This window comes from Petromyzon marinus, chromosome 9 (genome assembly GCF_048934315.1).
Source record: "Petromyzon marinus isolate PM22_M1 ecotype Great Lakes invasive population chromosome 9, UKy_Petmar_22M1.pri1.0, whole genome shotgun sequence".
Lineage (NCBI taxonomy): Eukaryota > Metazoa > Chordata > Hyperoartia > Petromyzontiformes > Petromyzontidae > Petromyzon > Petromyzon marinus.
Window position 1 is genome coordinate 6,525,299 of NC_133675.1, and position 19,569 is coordinate 6,544,867.

General features: G+C 43.0%; 1 protein-coding gene across 8 annotated transcripts in view; it reads right to left on the reverse strand.

Annotated features, from left to right (window-relative positions):
• HTR4 (5-hydroxytryptamine receptor 4) overlaps positions 1–19,569 on the reverse strand; it is a 109,557-nt gene that overhangs the window by 44,647 nt on the left and 45,341 nt on the right. For 7 of the 8 annotated variants that reach the window (XM_076065846.1, XM_076065844.1, XM_076065845.1 and 4 more), the window contains one exon: positions 49–1,444. The gene's annotated coding sequence lies outside the window, so the exon portion shown is untranslated. Of the gene's footprint in view, positions 1–48; positions 1,677–19,569 lie in introns of those variants that run through there. The other variant, XM_032950734.2, reaches the window with a different exon arrangement.

Genomic DNA, 19,569 nt, shown 5'->3' on the forward strand with positions numbered 1-19,569 from the left:
ACTAGGGAAACAACACAGACCACCAAGCAAGCAACACAAAGCACTTACCTCCGGTGCGGGATATCCAAATCCACTGCGAATCCAACAGGTACGGGGGCAACCAGGGGCTCCAGGGATGACAGTCCGTGGTGTGGCCGCTAGCTGCTGCTGCTGATGATGTTGCCGGCACCGAGCGGTGTCCCGGAGCGCCGATGCTCAGCCATCCCACGACAAATCAGGATGCACTTCTCATCGCAAGCCTCATCACAGCCAAGCAAGCCAAGCTGTCTTCTCGTAACGACTTCTCCCTCGGTGAACTATGTCATGAAGGGGTAATATAGGGGGGTGGGGGTGGCTGTGACGGTGGTTAGGTGGTGGTGGTGGTGAGAGGCTTTACGAGTTGGGATCGTGCAGCTTTCCGCATGCGCGCCGCGCGTTGCGGTGTCGCGCGGTTTTGGGGACGAGACAGAGACGCGAGCGAGAGATGAGCAAATTGAATCACCAACGCAGCGGAGGGCCGGATGAGCCGCGAGCGCAAGAAGAGCAGAGAGAGAGAGGGGCGCGCGTGAGCGTGCGCGCGTGTGGCGACAGGAGTAGGAGGAGGAGGTGGTGGAGGACGCTCCTGACGCCTCTTGTTGGTTGGCCCGTGGAACCAGCGCGCCCCCCCCCCACCCCGGAATGGAACGCGGCGTGCGCTGCGAAGCGGCCGAGTTAATCCCAAGTGACTCACTCGGCACCACGAGGTGGGGCGTCGTAGAAACGACGGAGTGACGGATGCGTCCGTGTGTGTGTGTGGCATAGGTATGGGGAGCGGCAGCGTAGTGATTAGCGCCGCTGAGCTGCGTTCGATTCCCGTTCACGGCCAACGCGCCAGCGACGAATATCTGAACCGGTTCTGGGCATCACCTAGGTCGACTCAGCCAGCAAATGAGTACCTGGTGCGGTGTGTAATTATCGCCACTCGGGAGACAGAGGCGGTCAGGCGTGTTGCTGGCCACCCACCCCCTCGTGTATCGCGCCGTCATAGGTGCTCGCTAACAGCACTTGCCCCAACAGTCTGTTCAAGGTTTAAAGCTTTCGTGACTGCAAGGATTCATCTTCTTTGGTTCTTTCGGTAAAGTCACGTAGAATGATAATAAAATAATACAATTAAACGAAAGAAGATGAGTGTTCAAGGCTACACGGGAGATCTTTGTCTCTGTGGCATGGTGGCTGGCAAAGGATTTCAAATAATTGGTGCTGACACCACTCTCCCCAACAGTCTGGTGAACAAGCCTTGTCTGCGCGGATTTAGTCGCAAGAGGTGAGAGACGATGGCGCGGGTTCAGATACGAAGTGCGACCACCGCCACCAACCACCACGATGGGAGACGACGAATTTGGTTCATCGGCCAACCTCCTCCCGACACCTCGCCACGCTCAGCCAACCATTCACCGCCGCCAACGATGGAATAATCCCGCGGACACTGGGAATGAGAGTCGGAACAGAGAGAGAGAGAGAGGAGAGACTGACAGCTCGACATCTCTCTCTCTGATCTGGAGTTTGATTGCTTCCTGCCGAGTATTGGTGGGAAACACTCAAAGATGTGGATTCGTGGGTGATTACACAAGTACGCAAAGACAAAGATCCCCCGTGTAGCCTTCACCGACTGTTGGGACAAGCGCTTTTAACAAGCACCTACGAAAGCCACCAACGGCACACGAGGGGGTGGGTGGCCAGCACCACGCCCGGCCGCCTTTGTCTCCCCAGTGGCGATGTTTACACACCGCACCAGGTACTCATTTGAGTGAGCGCGCTAACCGCTCCCCACAAGTACACAGACCCCCGCACACACACACAAAGACGTACATTAATGTACAGTACATACATTTAATGTACACACACCCAGACTAAAGAGAAACACGGACAAACACATGAATAAGCACACACACACACGTAGAGATTACAGGCCCACACATTAACAGACGCACGCGCATATAAAGAGAAAATATATATGCCGTTCAACCTTTGATGTGTATACATCACATATGTATTCACCATACCAGAAACTCGTTTAAGGCCGAGTGGACCAAGAGGAGGTACATGACCGGTTCAGATATTCGCCACTTATGTTGGCCGCGGTCGGAAATCGAACGCAGGCGAACGGGCTCGTAGCGCAGTGCGCTAACCACTGCGCCACCGCTCACAAAAAGACACCACGACGATATCAACATGCGTACACATGCAGAGGAAGAGAATACAAGCACCTTAACAGACTGTCGGGGCTGTTAGCGAGCACCTATGAAGACAGGAACAGCACACAAGGAGGTTCTGTGGCCAGCACAAGGCCCAGCCGCCTGTCTCCATAGTGCCATTGTTTACACATCGCATCAGGTAATCATTTCAGGCTGACTCTACCTAGGGGGTGCTAATTGTCACTAGAGACACAAAGGCACGCACACAGACCAAAGACACATACGCACATACAGAGGCATTTATACATCGAAACACACACAACACAAATACAAAGAGACCACAGACAAACACACGCATTGACAGACTCAAATACATGCTGGCACAAGACCCTCTTGGCTTGGACGCATGATTAATGATCGTAAATTATTACAGTGCTGCACATCCATAGGCAGGTATTACAAGTAATGCGTGCAGGCAAAGTGGCCACAATTATTGGATTGGTATAAAGTGCATGCGTGCACGCGCATTAAGCAGAGACCACTCGACCGCTTCACTTCAAGTGTCGATTAGCAATAGTATTGTAATTATTGCATGCCCAATTACGAGATGATTAAAACTGTTTTATTTAATTTTAATACGTGTGTAATATGTCGTGTGCTTATTATTCCTAATAATTGAATATCAAGGGGAAAAATATAATTTACCCAGATCGCCAATGACGGAGACTCAGCGTCTTAAATTGCTTCTCAGCTTGTAAAAGAAACTAATTAAGTATTTAAGCACAGTCAATTAGAGCGCTATTTTCAATTCGCATATACTATGCTCCATTATAATACACGGTACTGTATTGTATTGCATGTCCAATGCAGCAGCTGCCATGGTCAATCCACTGCTGGATGAAGGCCTCCCCAAGTCACTGCCACTTACGATCCTGCGATATTATAATCCACCTAGCTATTGCACGTAAATTAATTTCATGGCTCCATCTCCTCGAAGAATATCCATGTTATGCTCAATTATGGAATGCGTACAAGTGTGTGTTTTTAGTATAAATACTTGTATATTTTTCACGTGATTGCCATTTCTGTATAATTGTGACGAAATAATGTAGAATATCCCCAGACCACCCGTGAAAAATAGACTTCAAGTCTCAATGGGTTCTCACCTTATAAAATAAAGTCTATCAATCAAACGTTTAGCATTTTAACTATCTAAAGTTCAATGCCGTGATATATATACATATTACACGATGTTCACCGGATTATTTGGAACACAATGAATACTGTAACGTCATGTCAATCCACAGCGGCTAGGTGAGTTGACCATACTTCATCACGGTGGTCAGGGCAAATTTAAGGTGAGTTGGTGCCCATGGCCGGTTCTCGCCACTGATGTTAGCCAGTGACTGGGTTCATAGAGCAGTGGGGAGCGGTAGTGTAGCTGGTATTGTAGCTGTTAGCGCGCTGCGCTTCGAACCCCAGCGACCCAAGTTCAATTCCCGCTCAGGACCAACACCAGTGATGATTACTGTATCTGAATCGGTCCTACGTCGGTGTGAACATCGCCACTGGGACGCGGTTCTGGCCACCTACCCCCTCGTATGCCGTGCCGGCCTTCATAGGTGCTGGCTAACAGCACTTTCCCCATCAATTCTAGATTTTAAGCTTTCGTGACTGCAAGGATCCATACTCTTTGGTTCTATTCGGTAAAGTCACGTTAAGGCTGGACGGGGGATATTTCTCATAGCGAAGAGCACTGACCCCCTTCTGGAATTTTCTCTGCGGGGGTGGAAAAGTGGCTTGTGGTTAGCACGCTGCACTATGAAGCCGGCAACCTAAGTTCGATTCTGCCGTGGGAAACACCAGTGATGAGGGTTTTCTGAGCGAACACTGACATCATCCAACCCTTGACCAACTAGTACTGCCCAGTGTAGCGTAATACAGTCAATAAACCCCCACAACTGACACGGAAGGGGGAGGATTTGGCACGCCAGCAGTGGATTGACAACATCTGTAAATGATGCGTTATTATTACTCTTTGTGCAGCAGCGAGGGCCTGTAATGGACATTGCCAGCTACATTACAACCCCGCACAGAGAAGACATAGGCTGCAGCTGCTTTGCAAAATAAAAGAAGACTTATTTTCTGATTGTATCCCCTGTCATAAACCATCCTTACCCCCCAGTGCGTGTGCTTTGTTTCACACATTACCGCAACAGTAAATCCACCTGTTCCGTGCAGAGTTTGTGTTAATGATTTAAGTGCTGTCTTTCTTTGTTTTTCCCGTTCCGGCATTCTTTCTCAACACAATTACTGGATTTAATGAGCTATTTTCAGCAGAAAAAAACACATCTGTAAATCACGAAAAGGAGACGCTTTGGTTTGCAGACTGTTCATTATATTCCAAATATAGCCGCGTCCACGTGGAGATGGCTTTTTACAAATATTTCCACTCCAAAATGTGCCAAACGTGCTTTTTTTTCATTTTATAATTCTTCACTGTAAATCGCTGGCAAATAACACGCTCTTTGGTCTCTGAAATAATTTATCATTAACATCCTGCACAGTCATGAAGATTTGCCCCGAGGTTATCAATCTGTGGACTGTAAACATAGAAGCCACTGGCCAAGGGTTACACTCACAAGTCCAGGCCTCTTTGTGTTGACATCACTTGGATTAAACACAATTGTGAACAGGCACTGCCCAGGTACAGCAATGATACATTGCCCTAAGGCCTGGAACCTTACATTTTCAAAGGTACAAAGTGTGCTTGACGTCAAGTAATTGTTGTGATGTGTTTTTTATGTTGCTATTACTGTACTGTATAATGGGATGGGTGGTGCTGAATTAGTTTAAAAAGGACTCCGTGAGCAATTGTACACCTAATTATGTACGTTTAACTTCTTTCGCACCGTACGTAGCCAACCGTGCTAATCGGAGGTGCAGGGGAAGGACAAGTTGCGGGAGAGATGTTAAGATGAACACATAGATCAGAGAACAAACACAAGTTGAAGAACTCACATTGACAGGATGTGTCAAAAATAAGAATGCTTGCCGGTGGTCGAGACAAACAATGGAGTGGCAGTCAAATGAGAAACAGGCCCAGGAGGGCGTTTACAGTGGAGATGAGAGTGAGAAAATCAGCTCATATTCAATCCAGGGCAGATTTTGCATTGCAAGACCGTGCAGAGGCCTACATCCAGCAGTGGATTGATTATGGCTGATGGTGATTTTGATAGAACAATGTGAAGAATTATAGTGGCGTGTGTTTCTGGTCACCTTTGAGTATCATTTAAATATAATAAGCTGTATTATTTTGAGTTAATATTCAAATTGTACATGGATTCAGATGGCATGCAACAATGTATATTCTTAATACTTTAGCCGTGCAGAAAATAGTTACAATATGCATTGCAATAGAACACAAGCAGATACTCGCTTTGAAAAGTATCTATTTTCTTCGACTACTACATTTTACTAGAAAATGTAACAGTCTGCAGCACTGGCAGTCAAGTAAAATCATTGTTTTAAGTATGCGGAGGTGTGTAGCTGCTAAGAGATATCAGATGATATTGCATACCAGAAAACTGAGGTGTGACGCAGGGATATCGGTACAACTAAACTATTTTTATGTTTCCAGGTTCGGCCCACTGAGCTATATAGTTCTTTTTCAGAAGCGACCTGGCCACAAATGATTGCTCAACGAAGTGGCTTATCACATGTAAATGTATAACAGCCAAATATTCTAAACGCATGTTTCCAATGTGGAGGGAATAACCGGAGGACCCGGAGAAAAATCCACGCGACCACGGGGAGAACATGCAAACGCCAAATATACTGGCGTCAAGGTTGCGATCAAACCCACAACCCCCTGTATACCAGGCGAGGTAGTTACAGTGAGGGAAAAAAGTATTTGATCCCCTGCTGATTTTGTACGTTTGCCCACTGACGAAAAAATGATCAGTCTATAATTTTAGTGGTAGGTTTATTTGAACAGTGAGAGACAAAATAACAACAAACAAATCCAGAAAAACGCATGTCAAAAATGTTATAAATTGATTTGCATTTTAATGAGGGAAATAAATATTTGACCCCCTCTCAATCAGAAATATTTCTGGCTCCCAGGTGTCTTTTATACAGGTAACGAGCTGAGCTTAGGAGCACACTGTTAAAGGGGGTGCTCCTAATCTCAGCTTGTTACCTGTATAAAAGACACCTGTCCACAGAAGAAATCAATCAATCAGATTCCAAACTCTCCACCATGGCCAAGACCAAAGAGCTCTTCAAGGATGTCAGGGACAAGATTGTAGACCTACACAAGGCTGGAATGTCTACAAGACCATTGCCAAGCAGCTTGGTGAGAAGGTGACAACAGTTGGTGCGATTATTGGCAAATGGAAAAAACACAAAAGAACTGTCAATCTCCCTCGGCCTGGGGCTCCATGCAAGATCTCACCTCGTGGAGTTGCAATGATCATGAGAACGGTGAGGAATTAGCCCAAAACTACACGGGAGGATCTTGTCAATGATCTCAAGGCAGCTGGGACCATAGTCACCAAGAAAACAAATGGTAACACACTACCCCGTGAAGGACTAAAATCCTGCAGCGCCCGCAAGGTCCCACTGCACAAGAAAGCACATATACATGCCCGTCTGAAATTTGCCAATGAACATCTGAATGATTCAGAGGACAACTGGGTGAAAGTGTTGTGGTCAGATGAGACCAAAATGGAGCTCTTTGGCATCAACTCAACTCGCCGTGTTTGGAGGAGGAGGAATGCTGCCTATGACCCCAAGAACGCCATCCCCACCGTCAAACATGGAGGTGGAAACATTATGCTTTGGGGGTGTTTTTCTGCTAAGGGGACAAGACAACTTCACCGCATCAAAGGGACGATGGACGGGCAATGTACCGTCAAATCTTGGGTGAGAACCTCCTTCCCTCAGCCAGGGCATTGAAAATGGGTCGTGGATGGGTATTCCAGCATGACAATGACCAAAACACACGGCCAAGGCAACAAAGGAGTGGCTCATGAAGAAGCACATTAAGGTCCTGGAGTGGGCCTAGCCAGTCTCCAGATCTTAATCCCATAGAAAATCTGTGGAGGGAGCTGAAGGTTCGAGTTGCCAAACGTCAGCCTCGAAACCTTAATGACTTGGAGAAGATCTGCAAAGAGTGGGACAAAATCCCTCCTGAGATGTGTGCAAACCTGGTGACCAACTACAAGAAAAGTCTGACCTCTGTGATTGCCAACAAGGGTTTTGCCACCAAGTACTAAGTCATGTTTTGCAGAGGGGTCAAATACTTATTTCCCTCATTAAAATGCAAATCAATTTTTGACATGCGTTTTTCTGGATTTTGTTGTTGTTATTCTGTCTCTCACTGTTCAAATAAACCTACCATTAAAATTATAGACTGATCATTTCTTTGTCAGTGGGCAAACGTACAAAAATCAGCAGGGGATCAAATACTTGTTTCCCTCACTGTAACATCTCACCAACGTGGCACTTTAACAAAATCTGTAAATGGCGAGCGCAAACCACCATAACAGACTAAAAGTGTAGGCTGGACAACTTTAAGTTTCAAACAAGACACAAATATGTGTAAAAACACGTACACATGCAAAAATAATTGCACTTCCTAAGGAAGTGCACTGTCTAAGGCTACCATCGCAATAAATGTGAGAAAATTTGATGCACAATGCATCTTCTTCTTCAGGAAATGCTGATTGTCTTTGCATATGCGCAAAGGCTGTGTGCTTTCTACACAATGTTTGTGCTTTGCTGGCAGCGCACGCACATAATGTGCAGTATATTAAATACTATAATGCATTAAGTTGTATATAATGCAGATTAAGTTCAAAAGAATAGCGTTATGTAGTCTGTAATGAATATAAAATGTACAATACATGACAGAGTATATAAAGCATATTAAATACACTTAAATACGTTGCGTAGCATATCATGTATATGGAATACCCTACGACACATTACGTAGCATATAATGTATATGCAACGCATGATAAATGTAACGTGCATATTCAATACAATATAATAGTTTAATGTATTTCATCTGGGCACACCCGCACTTTCTTTAAAAAAAAACGACTTCGAGTTTGTGCCACGACTTAGGAGGCTGCGATGGATGTCCAACTTTGAAGGTGGCAGGCGGAATGACGCAGACGTGACAAGCGGCTCCCTCCCCCACCCCAACCGCATCAATGTTGCACTAATGGCCCGCAAAATGGGTGGCGCTGTGGACAACCTGATACATAATAGTGCAGCTAATTTCTGCAGCGCGTGTGCTTTTTTGTTAGTGAGTGAAGCTTTTTCTTTGCACTTGATGGGCGACTGCCCGGGGCCAATGGCCTAGCGGTGATGCCGAGAGGCGGCTGGGCGTGGTGGCCCCCATCAGTCACCCTCCTGTGCGTTGCGTGCTGCTCCTAAAGAGACAGCTGCAATGTAACAAACGCTTCGCCCTCCACGCACACATCCTCAGTGCAACAGTGCTGTACGTGTTCCTTTTTAAACTCCTAGTTTGTGTCCGTAGCACGTGTGGTGTGCATCAAGAGAGCGTGCAAAAAAAACGTTCTTCCAGTTTACATCACATTACAAGATGCAGGAACACCCATCGTTGGCTCTATGCATAAAGTGAAGTCTAAGCTTACTTATACGTATATATGTACACTGTTATGTTCAATACAGTGCATAAAGACGATGCATCTCACAATTATTGTACAGCCCGTTTTGTTAGTAATGTCTGTGGAGGTAAAGTTGATAGGATTTGTGTGTTAGCGTGGTCTATCTGTCTGTCCGAGTGAAATGAGGAGGCCGTGCCAACTGTTGCAAAGATAATCCAATTTTGACTTAGAAACTTTCGTGACTACAGGAAAACATATTCTTTGCTTATTTCGGTAAAGTGACGTAGATAGGAAAATAAAATAAAAAATAAAGTGATTTTTTTACCGAAAGAACCAAGAATAAGTCTACATTATAGACTGCCAGTACACTCAGGTTAAGAACTAGGCTACAGTCTACATTATAGACTGCCAGTACACTCACCAAACTTAATAACAGGCTACAGTCTACATTATAGACTGCCAGTACACTCACTCCGATTAAGAACCAGTCTACATTAGTTTTATATTGTGGGTGTATTTATTATTTATTTTTTCACTTTCCTTTTTATTGTTATTTTTCTATCTACGTGACTTTACTGAAAGAACCCAAGAAGATGATCCAATGTGAACAAAACTTTCCTTTGAATTAATTGTACCGTTAGGGATGTGCGCTATTGAAATCCATTGCATACGATCAAAGGCTTTGCCAAAGCTTGGAAGATGAAACCAGTACCATACTACAAGGATACGCTTTAAAGGTTTCTGGTCCTTCCGAGAGAGGTGCGTCCTACTGGGACCTATTCAGGCCCCATTATCTCATCACAGCCTGCGGATTGTTACTGCTTCTTGCGCGCCCAGTGCAAGCGCCACCGTTATTGCCACCAATTCGTTCGAATTGCACGTTGAAACGCATTACTGAATCCATGCCTATGTCACTGATTCTCATCCTTGTTTTTCTGTTGTTTTCAATTTCAATACGAAGAGGAGCTTGGAGAATGATCATGGCAATAAAGGCAAGCAAACGACAATGGTAAATGTTAAAACAACATTAATTGTTAAAATAACATGTTTTGTTACGTGACAATGTATGAAAATAATATTAATTGTTCATATTCTTTGGGTCTTTCAGTAAAGTCATGTAGATAGGTTCAAAGAAAATTTTAAAAAATATAAACGACGTTTTGATCCCAACACAAGCGGTCGTCATCAGGAAAAGAGGGTTAAATTTCGATTTAAAGCTTTCGTGACTGCAGGGATTCATCTTCTGGGTTCTTTCGGTAAAGTCACGTAGAATGGGAATGAAATAATAAAAATAATAATAACAGAATAAAATTCTCACGACGTTTTGGCCACAACACAAGTAGCCTTGTGGTGAGTGTACTAGCCTTCCTGAGGAAGGCTACTTGTGTTCCTTCCTCAGGAAGGAAGGCTACTTGTCAAGGCGCTCTGTTCCTCCCATACAGCTTAAAAGACGCTGTCCATGCTTGGCAGTGTTGTCTTCCGGACGGTCCTGTTTCTTCACCTGAGGAAGGCTACTTGTGTTGTGGCCGAAACGTCGTGAGAATTTTATTCTGTTATTATTTTTATTATTTCATTCCCATTCTACGTGACTTTACCGAAAGAACCCCAGAAGAAAAAGAGGGTTAATTTCTAAAGGCAAACTGTTTATAAAGGTTTGAAATGAGCGTAGCCAAAATGTCAGCAGCTAATTTTAATGTAAGTGGTGGACAGCAACCACAACGGTGGTTGATTTTCCACCAATCAAAGGGCTGACAGGTGAAAATTTGCATGTTAATATAAGATCGGTGAGCGGCCTTCACGGCGCGCGTGCTGAGGTGGCTATGTTAATGTGAGAGATTAGCGTGTTAATGTGAGAGATTAGCATGTTAATGAGGGAGAGATTAGCATGTTAATGGGAGATCGTAGAGCTGCAACCTCTAGATCGGTGCGCAAAGTGGCTGTGTTAGTGTGAACCTGTTAAAGAACAACTCACATTGGAAGGTGGTAGGATGGGAACATCATAGCCAGTTATGACTTAAACTGGTTTATAACGTCCTTCCAATGATTGTTCAGTTTGTACCCATCTTCTCGGTTGAAATTGTGTCTGTGTCGGTATATATTAGAATGGCTTCATGAAGAATCTTTGTTGATAGCCAGTGGGTTTGCAAAGTACCTTCGTCAATTTCGTGTGTGCCCACCGTATTAAAACAGTGATCAGCCATGGCTGAGATATTGGTCCTACCGTGTTTCAGGTCTGCCTTATGTTCACGAACACGGTCCGAGACATGTCGCTTAGTTTCCCCAATGTAACTACTGCTGCAAATACAGCTTAGTTTGTAGACGCCGGGGAATTGCATATCAGGGATCACATCCCTCACAGATGGGATCAGATCACGAATTTTACACTGCACTGAGAGAGCTTTTTGGGGGCCTCCCTAAAGGTGAAATCGTTTTAGTGGGTGATCTAAATTGGAATTGGCTAAATCCGCCGGCCGTGGCCACAAATTTTACAAATGAATTTAACCTGTTTCAATTAATAAATGTCCCCACAAGACCCAACCTAAAAAATCCGGGACAGTCATCTCTGCTTGACGTCCTATTGACAAATGCCCCTCACAATTTCACACTGACTGGTGTTCTGGGTAATAACCTTAGTGATCACTCCTTCATTTTTGGTGTGAGGTCATCAGCCAGACGCAAAGCCCCCCCTAAATTGGTTGAGAAGCACTCTATGAGACACTTCAGCACTCAGGCATTTACTAATGATGTGCTTCACTCGGATATTGACAAGGTCTGTGATATCCCCAAACTGACTATGGCTTGGGAGACCTTCAGGTACACGTTTCTCCAAATTCTTAACAAACATGCTCCGTTGGTTAGATTTAAAACTAAAGGCAACCGCCCACCATGGTTTGATCCTTTGATTACAAAGCTCATGAAAACTAGGGACAAGGCTTGGGCATGTGCTCAGAAAAGTAATTTGGTCAATGACTGGCTAGAATACAGGATTTTAAGGAATAGATGCGTCAAAAAAATACGACATGCAAAAAATGCCTACTTTTCCTCCACTCTCCTGGTATCACATGGAAATGCCAGGATTTTCTGGAAAACAATCAAATGTATCGAAAAGGCATCCAAAACAGACAATCTGCCCGTTGAGCTTAACCGAAATGGGGAATATTTTTCAGATCCCAAAAAAATAGTTGACAATTTTAACCTTCATTTTTCTGAAGCTGGTAATCTTTTTGATAATGTATTGGGAGTCACCCCTGCTCATGCAAATTCCGAAACCCCTGTTCAAACATTAAACGAATTTAGTTTCCAGCCAATCCACGAAAGTAATGTTCTGAAACAACTGTCCCACCTCAAAGGGTCCTCCTCTACCGGAGCAGATAGTATTCCTGTCTTTGCTCTACTGTTGGTCACCTAATATACAAACATATAGCCCATATTTTCAACCTGTCCATCAAAGAAGCATCAGTTCCTCTAGAATGGAAACATTCCTATGTCCGTACACTTCACAATTTTGTCCACGTTGATGAAATTTTTAGAAAAATTATTGACCTACCAAATTAGCAGTTTCCTGTCCACCAACAATCTGCTACATCTAAAACAATCTGGGTTCCGAAAAAAATACAGCACCACATCTGCTGCATTAGACTCTCTGAATCACATTTACAGTAGCCTTGATAATAAGCAGTACTGTGCCTGTCTTTTTCTAGACCTGTCCAAAGCTTTTGATACAGTAGACCACAACACCCTGCTTAGTAAACTAAGTTGCCTCGGTTTTTCTGAAAACGCAGTAAAATGGTTACAAAATTACATCTTTTCTCGCACCCAAACTGTATTCACAGATGGTTGGAGGTCAAACAGTGTTAAGATAACAAAAGGGGTTCCACAGGGTTCCATCCTCGGCCCCCTTTTGTTCTCTCTTTATGTCAATGACTTGGGCAGACCTGGATCATTCCAGGGTAAATCTTTTTGCAGATGACACGATACTGATTACTGCTGGCCGCTCTCCGGATGACGTGTTGCTAAGCTACAGGGAGATTTCAACAAACTACAACATCAGCTAGTTGCTCTTACACTAGTCCTGAAGACCTCCAAAACCAAGGTACTATGCTTCTCACCAGGACTAAAGCAGGAAGTTATTTTTCCCCGATTACATTCCTTAAATAATTGTCAAATAGAGCAAGTAAAGATCTAGAAGTATCTTGTGGTCATCCTGGATTCAAAACTGAATTTTGAAGATCACATTGATTATATTGGTAAAAAGACAAAAATAAAAATTGGTTTTCTGTATCGACATAAGCACTGCTTCCCCCCAATGTTCCGTTTGGAATTGATAAAAGCTACCATACTGCCTCTACTTGACTACTGTGACATCGTGTATAAATCAGCCCCAAGTACTGTACTGAAGAAGCTTGATTCCATCTATCACTCGGCCTTAAGATTTACATTGAACTGCCCATATAGGACTCACCACTGTGATCTCTACATTGGGTCAAACTTAACATCTCTTAATGTTCGACGGTTTGTGCACCAGATCTTATTTATTCACGATGTACTTACAAAAAAATCCGCAGACTACCTGCTGGATCTCCTCTCTGTTTCAAAGAACAAATTTGACCTCAGGTCTTCGCTCATTTACCAGCTTCACATTCCCTATTGCCGTACAAAAACTGGAGGAAGGGCCTTTGCTATTGATGCCCCCAGAGTCTGGAATGCTATTGCCAATAAACTGCAACTTGAATCGCTACCAATGAGATCTTCTCTCAAAACTGCTGAAGAGGAGTTGTACACCCCTAGCTGCCACTGGTATTCATTGGCGTAAAATAAAATAAAATGTTTCGCACCGGATGACGCTGCAAAGTATTATCTGTATTTTGATTTAGCGTGCTGATCTTAAAGGTGCATTGAAAAATGTGATACTCCGACCGATGCTTCTGTTGTTGTGGAGTAACTCATGCAGCCAGCTATGGCTCTAGGATTTGGTATTACATGTTATTTATGTAGCTTATTGTAAAAATTCGGTCACAGTCCTTGTGATCACTGTTATGTTGCAATTATGGCTTTATTTTTTGGTGATTTGGGAAAGTTTTTTGGTTTGGACATGTTTGTTTTGTTGTAGTACGGAGTTATACTGATGGCCTTAATCTAAGTTTTTGTGGTTGTTGTTGTTTGACTTGCATCCCACTGGGATTTTTTGCACACAGCGTTGGTGTACGGTGCTTTTTTCAGGAATATTTTTGCTGTTTTTATTTCATGGATTTTCTGTTTGCACAGTCACATAGTCACTTTATGATGTTTTTCTTGTTCGTGTTTCTGTTTTTTTGTTTGTTGTGGTTCCACCCGATTCAAGAGCCGAATGGCTCACAGGGCTATACTAAAATAAACTGAACTGAACCCATCTTCAAACCTTTCTAAACAGTTTGCCTTTAGAAGCTAACCCCCTTTTCCTGATGACGACCGCTTGTGTTGCGATCGAAACGTCGTGGTTTTTGTTATTTTCTTTGAACCTATCTATGTAACTTTACCGAAAGACCCAAAGAATATGAATTCCTGCAGTCAAGAAAGCTTAAAGTCAAGAATTAATTGTTAAAATAACATATTTTGTAACGTGACAATGTATAAAATTGTCAAAACGATCCTTCTGGGTATAACTGTAATATGATCTTAAAAATAACAAGTTTGCTATGTTGGACTAGAACCCGTACCCAAATAAAAAGACTCGCGGCAGTCCAAGTCAAGCAAAGATAGTTAAGCCATGATCATCTGTAATAACATTCCAGCTTTCAAGAGAATCATTTACAGCATTTCCTGTCTGTTCTTTTGCAATGGTCTACACCTGCCACATTGTGTTTGGGGGACAGGTTAACTTGACAGTGAATATGCACCTCTCGCCAGCGAACCAGAAAACATAAAAACTATTATAATAAGTCATAGCGTCTGTTTACATGGGCTGGCAAATATTTTTTACAAATGCACTTGTACAATAAGACAGTATACTTCATATTACTCGAGTTTGCGTGTGACAATATTTGCCAGGGCAAGAGAATCCCCGGAGCCAAGGCTGTTAAAACAAATATTTTACTGTAGTGACAATGAGAATAGCTACATGCAGCACATTGTGCAGTTTTCATATGTGCCATGTTTCTTCCATGATCCACAAGCCTATTCTCTTGCACTGCCTCGCTCTCTATGACTTTCCATCCACCTTCCTTTGACTAACTGCCAACAACCTATAGCTCACGGGGTAACAGGGTGCAGCATAAGCATTCTGTTCGGCTGGTCAATAGTTGATGTCCTGTGGAAAGGGGATGGTAGACTTGGATATGGAGGAGAGCTTTGGATCAAGTTGGTTAACATAATAATGAAAATTCATAATAAGTAGTGAACTAATTGTCTTTTGGTAACGTGACACTTTTTTTTGCTGATTGGCCGTGTCGGGTGGTGGAGGGTTACGACACAATCATAAATAACGCGATCTAACCCAAAAACCTTTATAATGAATAATATTGGTCGCGAAAGCCTACGTGTTAAACTGAACAATGAAAATGTTTTTTGACTTTAAAATATCTCGCTGAGTTTATTTGTTTTACTGGAGGGTCTAATATTTTGGTGTATGGTCGATTCTTTTAAAAGAAGTGTTTTGTTTGTGGGAGGAAATCAGAGTACATAGAGAAAAGCCACGCACAGAAGTAGATTAATGTTCAAAGGCATGCACAGTGAGGGTTCACAAACCCATTTATGTATGGCCATTATGTAACTGGGCAATCTTGCAGTCTCTCCGGTTCAAGGGTTAGTGGTCCAATAACCCTTGCCTCCAGAGTATCGTACTTGAGTTATATGTACGTCACCATACCCAAATAAAATCTGGAGCACATGTGCACATTCAGATAATTTTATAGTTCCATGACATTTGTGGAGAATAAAGTTATGGCAAAGCATAGCAGGGCATGTAAACTCGTAGAGTGAAATATGCCGTTGGCTATGCACGTCAGCAACCTCGTAATGAAATCGCATAACGTCCTCGGTGATTTTGAGACCTAATGTCCCTTCACAGGTAACTAAGTGATGAGAAAAATCCGGCTGCCTTGGCATACATATGCCCCGATTAGACGAGAGACTGCGTGATGCATGGCTCTTACTAGGCCATTGTTTTCATCCAGGAGGTCTGGCCACATGAACAGCCTCGTCTCATCCATCACGGAAAGAAATCTCGCCAAAGTTATTACTGGCACACGTCTGCCAAGACCTAGTGGAGGCAAAAAAATTGCGTTTCACATTTCCATAAATAAGCACGACACAATATACCAATACTCTAAACAATTTACCGTGTTTCCATGCAACAGCCTGTGTTTGTGTCATATTTCTAATGGTTTTGATGTCTACAGGAAGTTAGAAGTTGAGCGACCTGCCAGTGCAAATGCTTCAATGCAGCTTATTACATGGGTTTTTAACGAGTAGGCAGATATAATAACACAAGGTAATACAATCAATCTGCTACTACTGTTTGCATAGCATGAGTGCCGTTTGAATGTGGATGGAGAGCCATTTTAGTCTGGCAGGAATGTTCCGCCTTTTCATTTGCAGACGGGGCACTCCACCACAGACTGATGCCCCACAAACGTGTAAATTGCACTCAGTGTATTTTTTTTTGTATTCTTCCACAATTGTATTTCACGTGTACTATCGGCATTGTCATGAACAAATATATTTTCTTTCGGAATGCTGCATCTAGCGCCACATCACCCTGCATCAGAGAACAACCCTGGAAATTGTCACGACAAAAACTATTTCTGAAGTGCTCCCATGTACAGGTGGGTAGTCCAATATGCGGTACAACCCGAAAACACATCGGAGAGGTACACTTTGAAAGTCACTTCAATAGGTCTCTTGATGATTAATAATCGATTTTTTTTTAGTCAGATCGCGTAAATATAATGTGTGTTGTAACTTAACCTCCACCCGACATAATTCCAATTAATAAAGTTGTCACGTGATGAACAAACGTGGCAATTTATCACTGCCCCAGCAGCACCACTGGTGTTGAAGAGCAATCTCACAACATAAATTTTGTATTAATGCGATCTTGACCCCAAAAAAACAATTATTAATCATAATATTGGTCGCGAAAGCCTACTACGTGCTAAAAGTATATTTTTCGACAATGCGAACACACCATTGAATGCCTTACAAAGATTGTTGATTGCACGTCAATACAAAGTTGTAAAATCGCACAGCAAAAATGCGCCACATTTTTAGGAAACCCAAATTTTGCAGGATTGGTGGTAAGGCTGACACCATCAACTTTCTATAATTGAGAACTCGGATTAATCATGAGTGGCTGAAACCCAGATTAGAACCCTGCCCAGGGCTCTGACCCCTGACCCACCCGGCCATCTTGCACCCAACATCTCGACAGCTTCAAGCCACAGCTGCCATCACCTGCATGGGAATGCACCTGAAAGCTTTTAAGTGGCCAGGACTGCATGTATTTTTTTTCACGAAACTATTTTTTAAACGACGAGGCTGTAGTTTAACATTTAGCGGTCAGTTTGACTTATAGAAGCACATTTTTTAAGTTACAGATGGAGCTATAGCTCTCCGGCGTGTTCTTGGGTCACACTGCGTGCTGTTCGTCATAAAGCGGGAAACTTTGCTCAGGAGTTGAAAACGCTTCCATCATGTGGAGTGAAACGTTGCACATCATGCTAAACAACACGTGATCGAACCCTAAAAGCACAACTATGGAAGCCTATGCAGAAGCTATTGCAAAACACTTTCCCAAGGAGTTGTACTTTTTATTTGTTTTGCTCAAATTGCCTGCATGTTTCATATTTGTTCCAGCTGATTTTAGCTGTATCTGTGAAGTCTTTCACAAGAGTGGTTGCATTTCTGGTGCCATTTTAATGAGTTTACACAATCGGGAATAATGACCACAGACTGACATATTTACAATGTTCTTGGCAAGGAAGCCACTCTTATAAGACATTTTGAACATTCCACAATCTGTATTCTTGGTTCTGTCGGTAAAGTCATGTAGAAGGGAAACCATAAAATAATAGAAATATAAAACAATAAAATTCTCACGACGTTTCGACTGCAACACAAGCAATCATCATCAGGTGTGAAAACCACAACAAGAAAATTAGAAAAAAGTGGCGTTTTTTTAACGTTAGCACCACGGAGAGCGATTTGACAGTTTGTTCAGATGGACGAGTCCATCTATGTTCGGAAAAGAGGAGCATAAAATTTATAAACAAACAGAACATTTATAAACACACTTTGATTACAGCATAATTTTACGTAACAAACACTTTATTTCTGGGATTATTATTCTGCAGTTGCTCATTTGCGAAAATAGAATGACGTATCATCAACTTCCTGAATTTACTCACGATGGTGTGTGTTTTCTTGCCATTTATATACATTTCAGTCTACATGTAGTGAAACCCTTAAACCCCTCCTGATGCTACAGCGATATAAGATAATGCTACAGTATATCCAATACAGTATTACAAGCGGGTGGGGGAGCAAGTGGCGTTTTGGTTAGTGCACTGGACTCTGAACCCGGCGACCTGATTTCAATTCCTGGTCACAGCTAACATCAGCAGTGAGTGATATGTGAACCAAGTTCTGGGCCCAATTTTCACCAACCCACACTGACCAGCGTGGGGAAGTATGGTCAAACCTCCGTGGGCAACATGGCATGGCGGAGCCTTCATCCGGCAGTGACTTGACATTATTATTGTTGTTATTGTTATTTTAACACCACAGCAGTCAGTTCTATTTGTGGCCACTTTACAACACTGCATAAAAGATTGCAGTCCAATTATATGTACACACATATGCTGCATTTTAATTATTATTATTTACAGCCCTTTGTCATTCCACTTCTTGGAGAAGTTTTCCCCAAATAGCGTTTCGGTCGTGGAGTATTCTTGACCATGCTTAACCAAATAGGCCAGTGTGTTGAAGGAGAGAGTAGGAACACACTCTATGTACGGTATTGAAAAATAGTTTTTGTGGCGTTCGCTCGATTCTGTTGTAACTATGCATGTCCGCTTCATATTCACTATGTGCGTTGATATCTTTAAATACACACGCACATTGAATTTGTAATTTATACCTGATGTACAAGTAAAAAAAGTGTTTTCCTTTGATGTTTACATATACGTAACCAAAAAGTCATGCAACCAGCACTAATACCTCTGACTAATATCACGTAGCTTAATATTAGTATTACAACCAAATGAAGTTGAATCACAGGAGGTTCGTGATCATCAAGCGTGTGTGATGTTGCGGTTCACAATCATTTTTTTGTCACTCAGCCATACCTCTTCGTGAACATACAGTACAGTATTTAATATGAACCAGCCCGAGCCCAAATGCACATTTCGCCAATAACAACGATCTTGCATGAGACCAGGACTGCCGACAACATGTCCCAACGCACGCAAAGTCAGGAAAGTAAGCTTCGTTTCCAAGAAGATAAACAAAGTGCTGCATATTTAAAGTCCTGGTTCAATAATTGGCCGCAATGGCACCTCTTATGCGTGGCACTCCATTGTGTCGGAGTGGTTTGTTCACAATGTGGTTCTCTAACGCTGAAGACCCCCACATCTTTAGACATGCGGTATTGATTTAAAAGTGAGCCTACACAATGTTTTTACGAGGATGCCAAGCTCATCGTTCTGGAATTGGTTATGTTTTTTGAGACAGCTTTGCTCCATTACATTTTCGCCAAACGACAGAGACGAGTAACAATGCGTGCACCAGAATGAGTCGAG